General features: G+C 54.8%; 1 protein-coding gene across 1 annotated transcript in view; it reads right to left on the bottom strand.

Moving 5' to 3' along the window:
- CLPB (ClpB family mitochondrial disaggregase) overlaps window positions 1–13,409 on the bottom strand; it is an 88,951-nt gene that overhangs the window by 40,957 nt on the left and 34,585 nt on the right. The window lies entirely within an intron of this gene.

The following is a 13,409-nucleotide window of genomic DNA, read 5'->3' as shown; positions in this document are numbered from 1 at the left end:
ACGCCGCGTCCTGAAGGGGCTTTGGTGCCCTCAGGGTTCGAGCTGCAGAACACTTCCAAACTGGAAACAAGCCCTTAACATCTCTTTCACGCTGCTCGGCGCTGGGCCGAGGGCCGTTGCCCTCCTTTATGGCTGCACTCTCGCCCATCGATTTTGCACCCCGGTCTAAAATCACAAAACACAACGCAACGACCCAATTTGCTTCCAGTGACCCTAGTGAACTCGGGAAAAGAAGGAGCTCTGCAGAGGCATGCCCAGCGCACAGGTACAATCCCAACCAGAACCTGCCCCCCAGGAAAACTACGGTAGAGGACCGTATTTCCCTTTGGATGCATAAAACAGGTCACACACGTGGCAAACGGAAGGCTGCAATAGAAGAAGAAAGAGGGAAAATGAATAAAACTGTGGGTTAACGATAACACACATCATTTTGGGTCTGCCTCCTCAGAGCTCCAGCAGAGGAGCGTGCCTTCCAGCAGTGCTTCTCTGAGCAAAGGTACTGCTCCTGGGGCACTCCCGGCACGGCCCGGCCTGGCCCGGCCCGGCAGCCTCCCTCCTGCCGCTCTGCGGACCAGGGAAGCTGCTCAGGGGATCACCGCGGGGGCTGCTGGTCCCCCGTGCCTGTCACACACCACTCCGTGTCCCGCCCAGACGCCGATCTCGTGACGAGGATGAAGCAGGGGAGGCAGGTTTGCGAGGTCTTGCACAAGGCTGGAGGTATCCGAGGAAAAAGAAGCTTCCCTCAAGACCCTACGAGCACTAGCTACGTCGTAGCTCCGACTGCTTCCAGCTTGCACAAGTGCTTCAGCTCAAACTGCTTCCAAAGACCACCTTCTCCGGCGACGCCCAGGAAGGACCAGAGCGTGGAAAGGCTTGGGTAATTTGGACTCGGTATTTTGGGCTCAAAAAAACCCTTTATTGGTTATCTGCTGTCCCCCAGTGGAAGTCACTGAAGCCTGCTCAGCTACCAGGACCTAGGACACCATCAGAGTAAGGCTTGCTACGGCCCAAAGACCAATGGATCCATCACCTAAGGAAAGTTCTTCTGAGGGCCTCCCCCTTGCCTCCTCCTCCTCGCAGTCCAGAAAATGCTCCTCTACGGCCAGAGATTGTGCTGTAATACTGAGAAGTCTGGGCCATGTCCCGTTTATGACTGGATTTGAGGATCTTCAGGGTCTTTTCCAACCTAAATGATTCGACGATTCCATGTACTGCCGACACCCCCAACCATTCTTGCCTGTCACTTAGCTCCTTAGATATACAAGGGTTTCTAGACGTCATTCAACAGTAGTGGATAATGAGATTACACACATGCTAGAAAAAATAGTGTACCAATGCTTAAAGTGCTTATGGCAAACCCGTTCTTGCTGTCCAGATTCACCATCAACAGATATGAAGCGCACAAATTATTGCTCGGTGCTGCTGAAAGCAGTGAGTTTATTCCAACTAAAGGACTGGCCCCAAAGCACCGTTCATTCACCCCATTTTAAGCGAAGGTTCACCGGTATTCATCAGGATGAAGACGACCTGCACCAAACTGAGAAGTAAGCTGGATCCCACACCCACTGACAAGTGCTCCAGCATCCTCCACACCTCTGTCCACGCAGAAACCTCATGGAAGGAGATGGCGTAGCTCCCATTCTTGATTTCAGCCATTTAACTCTATCTTCAGTTCTCAGGTAGGCTACCTCAGGTACCTTGATGTCGTCCACAAAAATACATCATTACCATGGTTTGGTGGCCAGCCTCCACCTCAAAACAAGTTGACCTTCCTGCTCCTTTAGTCTTGCTTTACTCTAATGGGAGTTTAAGTTGGTTGAGGAGAACTTGACGGCTTGGTGTGAAAACAACCCCCCGTGTTCTTGTTTGTAAGGCCATGGTGCGAGAAGGAAGGAATCACCATCCCTCTCTCTATCTACGCGTGTGCAGAGCTATTAAATCCACGGCAAACATTACGTCAGTGAAGAGTTTTGTACCCAGAAACACTTGGAGAGGGATCTATTTGCTCCCCTGCCCTATGGGGAAACTATTCTTAAGCACTCGGACGCGGCCATCAATGTGCTTGCACTTACACGCTTATTGCTGCCGCCACGGCGGGATGTCAGACACTTCGACGCTGGGATATGATTGGTTTCTAAATCCCAGTCTCACAGGATTTTAATTACTGGTCTGGCGCGGCTGGGAGTGGAACTTGCTGCCGTTGGATGGAGGGGGTCGATACGCCGGCCCAGAACATATTGAGCCACGGCACTTGCAGACTCTATTGCGCTATTTAATCATCTTTTGCAAAATTTACAGTGCCACAGAAGGAATCAATACGGAATTTATCACATTCTCTTGTAAATATGAGCAGGGAGAGAGGATTTCAGGCACTCTTGCCCAACAGCTGGCCTGGGATGGACGTGTTATAGCAAACCTCCAGGACGGAGCACCCGGGGGCAGCTACCACGCGTGTGACTCCCCAAAACCGCCGACCCCAACACCCCGCTGCCGCCTTGGGCTGAGGAAGGGCTCGGTGTCCTCCGAGGCGCTGGCAGGAGCTCAGGGGAGGACTCAGCAGCGCTCCCTCCGACACCAGGGCTTGGGCAATAAGGGATCTGCGAGCCCAGGGCTCGGCGGGAGCAGGGATGCTGCCCTGGCCCGGGCCCTTAGCGCTTACCCGCCTGCAGGATCCCGGACAGCAAAGGCAGAGTTGTTATTTCACACTGGTCTGGTTTTGCTGAGTTCCAGCCTTGTCCTTCCCAAGACAAACAGTTCCTCACTCGGGCTAACAAGAGGCAAAAAAAAAAACCCCAGCGAAGACAGAGCAGCCTGTGGTTTTCAGTTCCCCAAACCGAGCTGCAACACCACCGGCTTTCAAGACAAACACACCCGTTCTCCCAGCCCGCCCCCAGGCACGCTGTGCCGTTGTAACGACCACCACGGACCAAAGGGACTCCCGGTTCCTGTGCTGCTCCGTCCTGTGGGCTGGCACTGCTGGACCCGCACCACTGGGCCTTCCAAAGCCCTGCCTGATGGCAAGGCACAGAGGTGGAGCCAGCAGAGACCGAGGGTGAGACAGGAAAAGCTGCCATGGCAGCTTTAGAATAAATGAAACATTTTTTGAAGGGAACCAGCTCATGTGGGAACTTTTTGAGGGAACCAGCTCATGTGGGAACTTTTTGAGGGAACCAGCTCATGTAGGAACTTCTTGAGGGAACCAGCTCACGTGGGAACTTCTTGAGCGTACATCTGCTGTCTTGGGCCCCGGGGCAGTGCTCTCCTATCTGATGAGTCTCCAGGGCTCAATGGAGAACCAAGGAAAGCAAAACAACTCAGTAGGTTTGAACTCACTGTACAGGGGCAGCTGAACCTTGGCTGGACATTTTTGGGGATCCAAGCGTTCGAAAAGACCTGCTGTTCAGAGACCCTCAGCCCAGCAGACCCACGGCAGCTTGACTTCCTCAGTGTCTCATGTGGTTTTGCTCTTGCTCAACGCTGGTGACTCCACCAAGCGAAACGACGACGTCACCTTCTCAGGATGCGGTTGGGCCCAAGGCGTCTCCTCTTTGTCACCACGCGCTGGCTGCTGGGGACCTGGGAGGCCACAGCCGCCTAGTGATTGTCCTTCGCCCCCTCTCTATGAGAACGGAGCCCTTTCCATCTGGGATGCGACTGAGAACTCTCCAAGACATATGCAGAATCCAAACACAAGCAAGCCAGCTACAATTACAATTTTCCTGAGCAAAGCGCCAGCATTTTCACTTTCTGATGTCAAAAGGCCACCCCTCGCCATGCCAGCTCTGGAAGTCATTTACCCGTCATGCATCCACAACATCTGCAGTTACACTGCACCCAGGAGGTGAGCGTGGAGCATTCCCAACCACTGTGCTCTGATAATCCACCGGCAAATCGAGTTCAGAAGGCTGGGTTATTGCAGCGTCAGCTAAAATGTTTTCATAAATGTATGGCCTTTCCTTCCTCTCTCTCTCTCCCCTCTAATTAGAGCTGACTCGATCGCTCACGTTTGGCAAGAGAGACTCGAGCACGAGCCCTCGGCACGGGTGCTCGAGTCTCTCCAGGCGGCAGGGGCGGCGAGGCTGCTCCGGTGAGACGTGGCCGAGACCCCAGCTCCCCTCCCAGCTTCTCCGGCTGCGTGACCTCAGCCACTCTGCACCTCCGAGACCATCAACCCCCAGTCCAAGAGACTGGAAGTGCTGGTATGAGAACAGGGATCAGGGCCAGAGTTACACCAAGAGGCCCACGCAGGGAGAAGGAGGCAAAGGGTGTTTCGGAGCAGATGTTTCCCACGCAGGATAAGAGTCGGTCCGAAACCAGCGTTGTCTCAACCTTGTCATCAGGAGTATGGACTCCGAAAGCGAGGCTGACATCCTGACACGAGCCTGCAGGGCTTGCCTGAGAAGCAGCTGCTGATCCTGGGAATGGGAGGCCAGGCTGGTGAGGTCATGATGCCCTGGACAGAGCAAGGATGAGAGCTGAGCAACTTGTGCATCTGGCAGGAAACAGCAAAAGGATGGAGATGCTGGTATCTGTAAGAGATGCTGCTGTCTGCTTCTCCCTTCTAGAAACCTTGTGGGGGGAGACAACCGCTGAAGGAGGGAGCCTTGCGGAGGCAAGAGGGCTCTGTTTTGGCTAAGGAGTGCTGTGCCGCTCTCCGGTGCCAGGGAGGAGCCTGAGAACCGTTATCAAGAGGGATCGATCAGCATCGATGGAGCCGAGAAGAGGCGGAGATACAGAGGAGGAGCTGGGCATAAAAAGGGGCTCCTCAGCACCCAAACTTTGGAAGCTCCCCCCACCAAGGATCATGATGATCGTTAGGACCGGCGGGACGTTGCCTGGACCTGGGACCACAGGGACGCCTTGGGCCCGCGGTGGCAGCTATCGATCTCTGTCCTCTTTTCACTTTACTTTCCCCTTTCCTTTCACCCTCTTTCCCCATCGCACACCGCTTTACGGGCAAACAATAAAATCTCACTGTTTGATTGAAGCAAACCCCTTTGGCGTGGTCGCCTTAATTTTGAGATCACGGCCAAGGAACCATCACGAGTCCATGGAGTGACGCCCGGCCAGCCTGCAAGCTGGCTCTAGGAAAAGCTGGAAGCAAAGGGGATCTCTGAAGAGGGGAAGAAGAAAGCAAAGTGGTCCATGATTTGGAGAGCGCCGGGGAGAACGAGACACACAATGAGGCTGCTCAGGCTTGGCAGGAGATGTGTCCATCCCTGCGATGGGGATAGAGAGAGGAGAGGTCCCGACGACGGGCAAAGGGTCAGGGTCTGAAGGAGGGAACTGCTCTGCTTTGAAGCAAAGATAGGAAATGTCAGAGACCACCTACCCACGGGCATCAGCAAAGTCCATTTTCACAGTCCGGCCAGCCCCCGAGCTGCAGGGACGCACACACAAAACACGCTTTGGAAAAAAAGCACTTGGAAAAGCGCTTGGAAAAACAATTCAATAGCCAAGAAAAATGACAGCCGAGCTGTTAAGCGCCAGGGAAATCTTGCTTCTCCATTTCGGTGCCCGAGTTTCCCAGGTGCGTACGGGAGGAATTGGTCACCATATTCTGATTCTCCGTTTCACAAGCTCCGGCCGAAGAACAAGACGTTTCTCTGCAGCTTTTTCTTCTGTGCTTTGTTTAGGATCACTTTAATTTATCACAAGGGCACCACAGCCATGACAACTCTTCCCAGGACAAGGGTGTGAAAGTTAAACAGTGTCCCATGGCGGGAGGCGGGATGTCTCCCTGCAGGGCAAATCCCTCAGCAGCGCTGCTGTCCCTAAGTTGGAAGCCCACGGGGGTTTCCCCAGGCTGTCCCCCCGTTTCCACTGAGCCTCAGCCAGGACGAGGGGTCTCCCCTACCCTTGGGGCTGCCCGACTTCCAGGGGTGTGGGCTCCAGCGGGAACATCTGGAAGAAGGAAGACTGACCCTTTGTGGAGGAAGATCAGGTTAGGGAACATTTAACCAAGTACTCATGAGTGGGACCTGAGCAATGTCCTTGTGAGGCCACTCTTGATGATGGTTAAAAGGTCGTGGTGATGGGGAGAGGCCCTTGGGGATGGGAAGAAAGCAAACAGCGTGGCTATCTTCAAGAAGGACAAGAAAGAGGCTCCAGAGAACTACAGACCGGTCAGCCTCACCTTGATTCCCGGGAAGGTGATGGAGCAACTCATCCTGGAAACCCTTCCCTATCACAAGAAGGTGACTGGGAGCAGTCAGCACGGATTTTTGAAGGAGGAAGCAGTGGATGTTGTTTACCTTGACTTTGGCAAGGCCGTCCACGCCATCTCCTGTAACATCCTCGTAGACAAGCAGATAAAGTTCAGGCTAGGGGAGCGGGACTGAAAACTGGCTCAATGGCCAGGCTCAAAGGGTCATGACGAGCAAGCTGGAGGCCTGTCACTAGTGGGATACAGCGGCTGAACAGCTTCACCGATGACCCTGGTGATGGGTGGAGCGCACCCTCCGCCAGTTTGTAGGAGATACAAAACGGGGAGGGGTGGCTGATAAGCCAGAGGGTTGTGCTGCCAACCAGAGGGACCTCGGTGGGCTGGAGAAATGGGTTGATAGGAACCTCATGAAGTTCAGCAAGGGGAAGTCCTGACCGTGGGGAGGTAACAAGCCCAGGCACCAGCACAGGCTGGGGGCCATTTGGCTGGAAAGTAGCTTGGCAGAGAAGGTCCTGGTGGGCACCAAGTGGACCATGAGCCAACAATGTGCCACAAAGAAGGCCAACGGTGTCCTGGGCTGCATTAGGAGGGGCGTTGCCAGCAAGGCGAGGGAGGGGATCCTTCCCCTCTGCTCAGCACTGCTGAGACCCATCTGGTGTCCACTCCTGCACTCCCCAGGTCAAGAAAGACACGGACTCACTGGAGTGAGCACAGCAAAGGGTCAAGAAGACAACGAAGGGACTGGTGCCTCATACAAGGAGAGGCTGAGAGCTGGGATTGTTTAGCCTGGAGAAGAGAAGGCTCAGGGGGATGCTACCAATGTGCCTAAAGACCTGATGGGAGGTAATGAAGAAGATGGAGGCAGGATCTTCCTAGTGCTGCCCAGTGACAGGACAGGAGGCAACAGGCGCAAACCCAAACAGAGGGAATTCCATCCAAAACATAAGAAAAAACTTGACTGTGATGGATATGGAGCGCTGGAAGAGGCTGCCCGGAGAGGCTGTGGAGTCTCCATCCTTGGAGATACTCAAACCCCAACCAAAGGACCCATAGTCCTGGCAACCTGCTCCAGGAGACCCCACTTTCAGCAGGGGATTGGACGAGATGGTCTCCAGAGGTCCCTGCCAACCTCAGCGATTTCACGGCTCCGGGATTCTACAATGCGCCGGCACCCTGATGGGGAAACACAGCCCTCCCCTCAGCTCCCTCTTTGTCCCTCGTGACTTTTACAGAGTATCTGTGGACCCAGATGCTTTAGTCAGGGGCAAAGGTCTACCACTCTTCGAGGAATGTAAAGTAGGAGATAGGAGCTGGGTATGGTGAGAGAAACACACGCCAGCAAGGAAACACTGTTGAGCCACACACAGAACAGCAGCAACCCACTTGCAACGCCTCCTGCAGACAACTGAGCACTGGAGAGAGCCCCAGGGGAGAGAAAACAGCAGCTCTGCAGCATCCAGGTGAGCTCCTTCCAAGCCAACATGCTTGTTCGGGTCTATCCACAAGGCAGTGGCGTCCTGGCTGTCAGCAGGGTCATCTCTCAACAGCAAACGACAGCGTGACAGGGCTGGGACAGGCTGCACAGGGCCTTTACCACGAAGGCGGGCAGGTTGTGCTTAGTTTAATAAAGGAGGGGCTACTCAGGGATGCACAGAGACAAACATTTTCTGGTGAACCTCTCCAGCCTCTTCAGGTTTCCAAGCTTCTTCAAGCCTCCTACCGCTCAGCTCCCTTGGGGAGGGCCTGTCCTTCTTCAGAGCCCCGCTTTTGAGCCCCACGCCAGGTCTGAGGTCGTTAAGAGTATTTCAAACCCAAACCCTTCTCCCCACGTTAGCCCCCAACAAAGCAGCATCAGGCAATGGCTGCTCAAATCTAAAGCTTGCAGGTGTTCTGTGGGCCTAAACCCCTGCTGTGTATTTGGCACATGGGAGTAAAAAAAAAAAAAAACCAAAACAGAACACAAGCACGTCCCAAGAAATTAAAACAAAACGAATCACAACTGATTCCACTGCGAAACACCCCATAAACCTCATCTGCAATAGCACCGAGGGGCTGGGAACGGACAGGCCTCTACACAGGGACATGGAAGGGCTGCAGGTTGTGTCTTTGCTGCCTTTGCCATCACCTCGAACCCACCAGCTTGAGACTGCTGCACCCACACGGCGAGAAGGGCCAGCCTTTGAATTCCAGGCAGTCCTGAACTCAAGCCGGCTCCTCAGTCTCCTCCAGGGACTTGCTGGAGGCCAAGAGGGCTGGTGGCAACGTGAGCCACCAGGGAGGTTCGCTTTGACTATCAGCAAACGTCTGGAGCTGAGAGGAGGGATGGAGGGCAGGAATACACCCACTGGGCTTCCAGACATGCTGAGCTCCAGCCCCAATTCCCCACGGATCAGTGCCTGCCTGGGCTCCTCCAGCTACTTGCATTTCAGAGGCAGTTCTGGGGCAGAATCAGACTTAGAAGGGCGCCAGCAGGTGTCTGAGCTGTATGGCAAGGCTACCTTATTGCCTGCAGCAAGCTGAACCTTTAAATACCGGCCATTTCACGTAGCAGACTTAAAGACATAATAAAAGCAACCTCTAAAATGAAGAGACTTCCACCGTCAACGAGCTGGAGACCCTGCCTTCCTTCCTCCAAGCCAAACACAAAGCCCCCTGAATCGATCGTGCCTGCAGTAGCAACTGGTGCGCTCTGCGGATGCGAGCTCCCACCCACCCCTTCCCCTAAACACCGATATTTATGGTGTCAGCTCAGGTCAGGACACTGTGAAATGTCACCAACAACTACCCGAAAGGACAACAGAGCAGCGACTTCGTCTCGCGGTCTGCTGGGCACACACATGCTGACCACAAGGCGGTAAGGTCCTGGAGGGGTCAAGCGAGTCACTGAATGGGCCACAAAAGGCCAGGGATGTGGGGTGAGGGGCAAGTGCAGGGGGGCTTCCCTTGGAAAAAAAAAAAACAACGGGGTTTTTAGCAGAGAGGGGACTCGGCAGTTAATGGCTTTGGCCCCGAGGGCAGGGCAGCGAGCGAAGGAAGTGTTGGGGCGAGTCAATGGACATTTAGTAAAAAGGCAGGTGTAGGGAAGGGCAAGGGAGGGAGCGAGGGGAGCCTGTTCCATGTCAGCAAACAGGAGCCATCCTCTGCTTGGACGTCAATGGCAGGCACGGGGAAATTACCCTCACAAAGGGCCCGGGGCAGGGACACTTTGAAAGGTGTTCGATCTCCACCGCGGAGACCTTCGGCCGTGTATTCATCGCAGATGAGGCGGACAAGGGCGCGGGGAGGGACGCTTTGTTACGGCGCCGAACCAGGAGGAGGGGAACACCCCCCCCACCCCCACCCCCCCCCACCCCCACCCCCCCCCCGAAGTCGAGGCGATGAAAAACCTCGTGGCATCGGGAAATCGAACCCCGGCGTGCAAAACTCGCTGAAAGGGAAGGGAAGGGTGTGCTGCGACGCGGCCAGCTCAGAAGAATCCACCTGACAACGAGGGGAGACGTATTTAGCAAGGAAATCGTCATCCGTTTTCATCAGAACGATGACCGCAAAGGGTAAGTGGACGTTGCGGATGGGCTCAAATAAGGATTGATCTGAAGAACGTTGCAAGCTCAGCCTCGGGCTCCTGCAGGGACTTTCACCTCACGCACCAAGTGGAGAATCGTGTCGGTGGACTGCTCTTCCCAGGGTCTGAGCGCTGGGACGCGCTCCTGTCTTTGCAAGATGATGATTTCCACTTGGAAACGGATCCTTAGCGCAGACTATCCCGACGGATTTCCGTCAGAACAGAAGGGTGATGAGCGACCGCCACGTCTGAGCGCTGCGGCTGGCCAAATTCTGAATCCTCACTCAGATCCGGGACACAATCCCTCCAGTTGTACTCAAACAAAGACAGTCCTACAGATTGTCATACGCCTTTTTTCCCCGTGATCCAAGTGAGTTCTTCGGAGCTGAGACACTTTGCCACGAACAAAGAACGCTCTGTGAGCACCGAGCGGCAGAAGCGGTCATTCTCAAAGATGGCAGCGGCTCCAGCACAGCTACAGCCACAGCTTTTGAACAAAAAGAACAGTTCTCTCTTAATAGAGAGGCCTGTATCGTAACAGCACTCTGATAGCCAAGCAGGGGACAGATGTAGAAATGAGCTGGACTCGCTACTTGCCATGATTTATTCAGTACGGCGAAATTCTTTAGTGTCAACTTCACTTCTTTGCACCCATATTTTACCAGTACTTAGGATAACCAAGCAGCTGCCTCGGTACTTTGAACCAGTTCAAAATACATACGTCTTGCAGGGAGACTCTCAAAGGCAGGCACAAATGGCCTGGTTTGGGCTAAACCAGAACTAATTCTGCTTCAGTGCTTTAACTTTTCAGTTCATTCCCCTCCAACTGACGGCCCTGTCTGAACCAGCAGCACGTGTCCCCAGCCAGGGACTGCTCCCAGCAGTGCCAACCCCTGAGGGTCACAGCCAGCCCCAAGGGATGGGCTGCAGAGAGGCCCTGCCTGGGACTGGTTCTTGGAGCCACCCAGGTCACTGCTGAGGCTTGTGCCCGTGTTGGGCTGCGGGAGGGAAAAGGGTCCCCAGCCCGAAAAAGGCCGCCCCTGCAGGGAGGAGCCAACCGGCCAGGGGACCCAACCCTGACCCACCGAGTGTTCCACCCCACGGACGGCACGGTCAGTGCAAAGCTGAGGGGTCCCCAGGGTCAAGCTCTCTCCTTCGGTGGCGACACCTGAGGAGGGCTCTGTCTGTCCTTCTGTCGTCCATCCCGCCCCGTGCGTCCCTGAATCCAGGGCCTGAGCCCAGCTCCTGCCTCCCGTCCCTGTCTGCTGCCCAGTCCAGCCTGGGACTGCCCCAGTGCCAGCCCTGCAGCGTGGGGGGGACGGGTCGTCATCGGGGTGGGGGCAGTTGGGTTCGGTATTGGGGCTGTATCTATTTGTACATATGGTATAGATTTCATTATTTTCCTTATTAATACCTGGCGCCCAACGTGGGGCACGTACCTCCCAGCTGAGTGTAGCTGACAGTCTGTGTACCTCGCCCATGAGCACGGAGGACTTGGTAAAAAGTCCAGTAAAACTAACAGAAAGGCTCCTCCACTAACTCTGGGCTAAACCAGAACTACAAGGAACAAGTATCTTTGTAGAAAAAACGTTATTCCAGCTTTTCCCCGGAGGGTGCGGCAGGCGGCTGCCAGCCCAAACCGAACAGGCTGAGCGAGAGCTCTCAGCCTCTTGCTGGCAGCTCTGCCATCGCCGCCTTCTCCTGACCACGACGGCCCCGCTGGCGCTGGGGCTGTGCCACCTTCACAGCGGGCCGCCCCTCTGCCCTCCCGCCTAGTCCACGCCGGCATTTGAGGCGTTTTTCAGAGAGCAAACACCGCCGCTGAGATTCACACCACCCCACCCGTGAAATACTCCTCAGCCTCCACAGCCACAGCCTCACCCTGCTCAGATCTGCTCACCACGCCGCCGCGACGAGGGCTTTCCCACGCCCTGACGCCGCAGAGGCTCCTCTTGCTCGTCACCCTCACCCTCAAAGCCCTTCCCGGTCTGTGCATTCCCCACTCACCGCTCGACAGGGGAAAGCCCGCTCCACTCCTCCCGCAAGGCATCTCTGCCCACCACCACGGGATGGATCTCAGAGGTCCTGCCGGAGGGGTTTCTTCTGCCCTTGGACAAGCCAACACGGGCGCTTGGACCGCGCAGCAGTCGTGCCGGCAGGCAGATGCCCCGAGAAAGCGGCAGGTTGGGTGTTCAGGCAGTGCCTACATACGCTGCCAGCACGGAGGAGGGCTGCCACGGCAGACAAATGCGCTCCATGGACCACACACGGGCCAATATTTTTGTCTGAGGACTTCCCAGCCACCACACGCACATACTCCCACAGCCTACAGAGCAGCTGCCTGCTTTTTGAGCGCCTTTCTCTGCAAGCATCCCCAAGAAACCCAGCCTAAATCCATTTGCAGTGGCTCCTTTTTTTGGGGGGGTTAATTTATGGCCAAGAGATAGGTTTCTGGTATCTGGCGGGCTCCCGGAGAGAAATCCTGACCCAGAGTTAACTGGGGAATTCAGAGGTATTGAATCTCAACCTTTCAGTCTTGTTTTTCTGTTTGTGAAAGATAACGAGCATATGGTATAGGAGAGTATCAAGGTTCAACGCTCCTACCATTATTTTTCTACATCTCTTCAGGGGATGTTTAGCCTTCACAGATGCTACTTTCCATTACCTTTTTAGTTGCTTTCTTAAGGAATGAGCCTTATGTGAGCCCGTCTCGCAATTATCTGCCTGCCTCCTTCCCCAAAACTAACTCCTGGGACGCCCACACCACGAAGACGATGACATTCCTAAAATATTTTGCAGAAATCAGCAGCTGGCTAGACGGACGCTAGAGAGTCTCTCCACTTCAGGGACGGGCTGGCAGCATTCAGTCGCTACACGCTGCCTTTGGCAGAAGGCACGCGCTCGAAAGCAGCACGACATCGCTGCTTCTTGCTCGTTCAAAGGTGCCCCAGGTGACCCTGCTGGGAGGAGGGGTAAGTGTTGGAGGAGGAGGAGGGCAAGGGACCAAGGACACAAATCTGGAGGAAAGCAGAACTCTACTGACTAGCCCTGGGGTCTGCAGAACCATTTGCAGCTCCGTGCCCATCTAGATGGGCGTTCAGCAGGCTCTAGTTCTGGGTAACAGCCTAAGAGAGACACAAATGTCATCCTGGTAAAGACCAGCAGGAGGGTAGATCTAAAAAACCCCTGTTGGCACGGTAGCACATCTCTTCTCTCTTCGCTAAATGCACCTTCTCCTTTTCCTCTACTAGTCCTGCTGAGCTTTTTCCCCACAAAGATAGCCAAGCCCTGCAACAGGCTGCCCAGAGAGCTTGGGCAGTGTCCATCCTTGGACGTTTTCAGGACCCAGCTGGCTTAAAGCCCTGAGTAACCTGGTTTGGCCTCACAGATGACCCTGCTTTGAACAGGAGGTTGGACTAGAGACCTCCTGAAGTCTCTTCCAGCCCAAACTGTGCTATAATCCTACGGATTTTCACCTCTTTAGTACCACAGAATCGTTCAGTTTGGAAAAGACCCTTAAGATCATCGAGTCCAACATCTCTGTGGATCAGTAAATCTAGAGCTGTGAGCACACAAGAGGTGACAGTAAAGCACGATCCAGGAGAAGAAGGGATCTAACCGGGAGGACCAATAACTGCACCAGCTGATTTCCACCAACCCTCACAAGAGCTGCAGAGCCAA

The sequence above is a fragment of the Leptosomus discolor genome, chromosome 1 (genome assembly GCF_034619465.1).
Source record: "Leptosomus discolor isolate bLepDis1 chromosome 1, bLepDis1.hap2, whole genome shotgun sequence".
In the NCBI taxonomy this organism is placed as follows: domain Eukaryota; kingdom Metazoa; phylum Chordata; class Aves; order Leptosomiformes; family Leptosomidae; genus Leptosomus; species Leptosomus discolor.
This window is presented reverse-complemented; position numbering and strand designations above follow the sequence as displayed.